Source organism: Nannospalax galili, unplaced genomic scaffold, assembly GCF_000622305.1.
Source record: "Nannospalax galili isolate Female #2095 unplaced genomic scaffold, S.galili_v1.0 scaffold176, whole genome shotgun sequence".
NCBI classification, from domain to species: Eukaryota; Metazoa; Chordata; class Mammalia; order Rodentia; family Spalacidae; genus Nannospalax; species Nannospalax galili.
The window spans coordinates 534831-538929 of record NW_008337643.1 but is presented as its reverse complement, the minus strand read 5'-3'; the positions used below and the strand labels follow the sequence as shown (position 1 = coordinate 538929).

The 4099-nt window shown below is 36.7% G+C and overlaps 1 protein-coding gene across 5 annotated transcripts in view; it reads left to right on the top strand.

Moving 5' to 3' along the window:
* Pcdh9 (protocadherin 9) overlaps positions 1 to 4099 on the top strand; it is a 1035266-nt gene that overhangs the window by 611557 nt on the left and 419610 nt on the right. The gene's annotated exons all lie outside the window — the stretch shown is intronic.

The following is a 4099-nucleotide window of genomic DNA, read 5'->3' as shown; positions in this document are numbered from 1 at the left end:
GAGAGAGAGAGAGAGAGAGAGAGAGAGAGAGAGAGAGAGAGAGACTTCTTCTGAGAAGTCAGAATTTTCACTAAATTTTTAACCACGTTTGATGTTTGGGTGGATAATAACTGAAATCCCTAACTGGTACCCTCCATCACTATTCTATGTGATTACTGAATATCACCAATAAATTTGTATCACTATATAAACTGATTAAATATATAAAAATCTTTACAACTTACTGTGTTACAGTACTTGAGTGAAGAATGAGTGAAATCATTTACCATTGCCATATAAATGATAGGCCAGGCATGGTGGCACACACCTTTAGTCCCAGCACTGGGGAGAGAGGCAGGCGGATCTCTGTGAGTTCAAGGCCAGCCCGGTCTACATAGTGAGTTCAGGACAGGTGGGGCTACAGGGAGACCCTATCTCAAAAAGACCAAAAAAAAAAAAAAAAAAAAAAATCAGTGTTGCAGGATTCCAGGAGCCTTCAGTGGACAACAGATGGTTGGTTGTTAATTGAAGGGAAAATTTTGTGGCAATTGAGCTCTTTAATATTAGTAATAATGTTGAAAAATGAAAACGTAGAAAATTCAGAAAAAAATTACTACAAATCTGTTTTGTTGAAAGCTAAAATAAATCCCATAAAAGCAAAAAATTAGTGACCTTTAATTATATGAAACATTTGTGGATGCCTTGGTTATATATTTGTTACTTGAGAATCAGAAAATAAATCAGCCTAATCTGATTTACTCCACAGGGGATGCTCAGAATTAAAACTATAGTATCTTACTGAGACGGGGAAAGAAGTAAGTAATTTAATTCCCACCTCTTAAAACTTATATCTGTTCAAATCATTCACTAGGTTTTATTCATTGTGTTTACTGCACTGTAAAATTAGATGCCCAAAGAAATGCATAATTCTTTGTATTTGCTCTTGGTTATAAATCTTTAGAACAAGCTTAGACAACATTTATTTAAACCTATGCTTCATGAACACATTTGTAGCTTATCCCCCACTACTTAGTTAATACTACACAAGCAGAAGTTTTTTAACAGTCATTTAGTTATGAAGCTGAATATACCTTCTCCTCAATTATATTGATGAGATTCAACAGTATATATCATTGTACATAGACCTAGAGCTCTACCTTTTGTCTGGGATCAGTTGCATAGCTAAGGGAAAACAAGTTTCTTATATTTAGGTTAATGCAGACTCCAGAACTTTTCCAACTGAGAGGAATGTATAAAATCTACTAAATAATAGACTACTTGAAATTAGAAATCATTAGCCTATGACTCATGAACTCTACTGGACCTATGGCCCTTGGTACAGTGTGTCAAGATTTCTATAAAACTTATTTATACATGCACTCTTTCCGTTTTTCATAAGAGATTTCAGGGGATTCTCAAAAGCCACTGAGGCAAAAACAAAACACAAGATCAGTATAAACATCTATGCTGCAACATATCTTCCTGTACATTTACATTTTAATTTTGAAAGCATTTCATAAAGCATCAAAATGAATGGCAATAACAAAATTTACATAAATACTCTATCATCACCTTTGTTAGTACTTTAGTGTTTCGTGTGGAGATCATGGCCTATGTGAACATCCTTGATTCCTTTCAATGTGTCCCTCCTCCAGACTGTCCTTTCCTCCTTTCATAGTCATCAAGCTAGCCAGTAACCCAAGCACAGGCATTTTCATTTTACTGTTTGATCCATTACACCAGAGTGTTTTTTTCCTCTTCCTCTCACTCACCAGAGACCTTTGATGGCTCTAAATTGATCATTCATATTTTACATCTAAGGCTAAAATAATAGTTTCCCTTTTTCAGTCTTGATAGCTATATTTAGCTCACAAGTCATCTAAATTCCAGGTTCTTCTATATAAATGAAGAGGAGTGTGACAACAAACCCTTACCCAATAAAGTCGGTATGAAAAACACGTTCAAATAAGTTTTGTTCAACAACCGAATTAGTACAATTAAAGCCAATATGAATAAACACAAGCCATGACTAGAAATAAACTAATGCAATGTGAAAAGTCCCCAGCACATTGCACTCTAACAGAAACACTAATCACTGTCATTATTAATAAAGAAATGTGTCTTTTATGTGGAGATACTGACACAGGATAGACACAAGATAATTCTTCCGCAAGCTTTTTTGGAATCAGCCATGCTACCTCCGTCAAAGTTCTTAGCCTATATCTCAGAACACAAAAAGCTATATTATATCCTCCTAGGTAGTTTGAAAAAGTAAACCTCTTTTAACTTGGTTTTGACATTTTCTACAAATGAGGTCATCTTACAGAGCTTCTGGCAAAATAGCTTTGTGAGGCTGTTTTGAGAGCATCCAAAAGCTAGAAAACCATAGAACATCAGAAGGCAGTTGGAGGAATTTGTGCATGAGGAGTAAAGGGGACTGAGAGCCAGCTGGAGCAGTGATCAGAGATCCAGCAGAATTCCATCTGGACTGGGCACCGGAACTTCCTTTTTGCCAGAGCACCATGGAGCGTTCCCTAGCTTCTGCCTAGTCTGGTTCTCTGGCTGTCACCTCTCTACTTGGACCAACAGCCTGTTCCCCATTTGACCTGCTCTGATTTCTGGCTCTGACTTCTGGATGTGCCCTGGTTGCCATGACTACCAGTCCTGGGTTTTGACACAGCCTGGCTTTGTGTTGCAGCTTCTGAACACACACAGCCGGGTGCTCAGTTCCTAGCTTTGGCTTCACTTGCATCAGTATTTCTTGCTAGCAGCAGGTTTCTAACCTTCTTAGTTTCACCTTTTGGACTCCGAGTTCCAGATCCAAGGTCTCAGAAATGTGCCTGAAAGAGAAATCTTCAGCTGCACTCTTGGATGCTCTCCTGGTTTCTGTCCTTGTCTTCCTTCAGTGAATGATTATGGAACAGCCTTTCATTGCTAAAAACATGGTGGTGAATACTACTGCACCCTAGTCCAGTTTCTCACAAAGCCTGAGTGAATCAGCGCACCAGCATGCTTTCACTTCCTTTTCTGTCCATTGCAATAATGCTGGCCTAAATAAATATGCTTTGATAATTTGTTATAAAATTAGATTCAGCATATACAGTGAGAAATAACATGGACAGGATAATGTTGGGTATGCACCTAACAGGATGAGAAAAACAAGGAAAAAGTGTGGAATTTGTAAAGTATGAATGTTGTCAGGAAAGTAGTTAGCTTACTGTTCTTGCCAGAGGATATAACTTGTAGGTAAAATTAACAAGATGCCAACCTTTCATATTAGGGTGTGTTTTTCCTCCTGAGTAGGATGCATTTTATTATGTAGAAATGAGCAAGACAGACTTACCTATCACTTGGAACGGTTTTTATTTTAATGTTGTTGAAGAGAGACTGACAGTAAAGTGTAGGAGAGAGCTTTAGAACTATTCAGTATGAGAATAAAAGTGCCTGAAGAATGTAGTGAAGAGCCAGTACAGAGAGGAGTAGGAAAAACAGTGCATAGAGAGGACATGTCAGGCTAAAATATTTAAATTCATCTGCCTCTGGAAGCATATTATTTTCTGTGGGTAAAGTAAATAGATTGAGCTTAAAGGAACTCTTAAATTTCTTAGAGGGTTTCTGGCCTTAGAATGCTATCAGGAACAGTGTTTCTAAACCTAAATGTAAATCACAATCACTTGAAGAGCTTTGTAGTTCTAATTTGTATTTGGTATTAGTAAGTGAGACGTTTAAATTTTTTATTTTGAAAATGGATTGTTAGGAAAGGATCTGAAACTTGCTGAGCATGAGACACGTGCTCATATTAAACTCTCATTTTTGCCTGAAGTAATAATAAACTACTACCAATGCTGTCTTGACCTCATATGTCTGTTATTTTAATGATGAGCCAACAAAATTAATGCCTTATTTATCAATATCCCAGCACAGATAAAAAGATATGTGTAAGCAGATCAATGATGTATACATGCAGATTTTAAGAAGGTAATTTCAGTAAAATAAATCTTGAACATGATTAGAAATATTTTTTCATTTGTGAATGGAAATTATAATTGGACCAACAAATATACAGGAGGTACAATACATCTTATTAGGCTAAAGGGACAGTGAAGACCACCCTACTGTT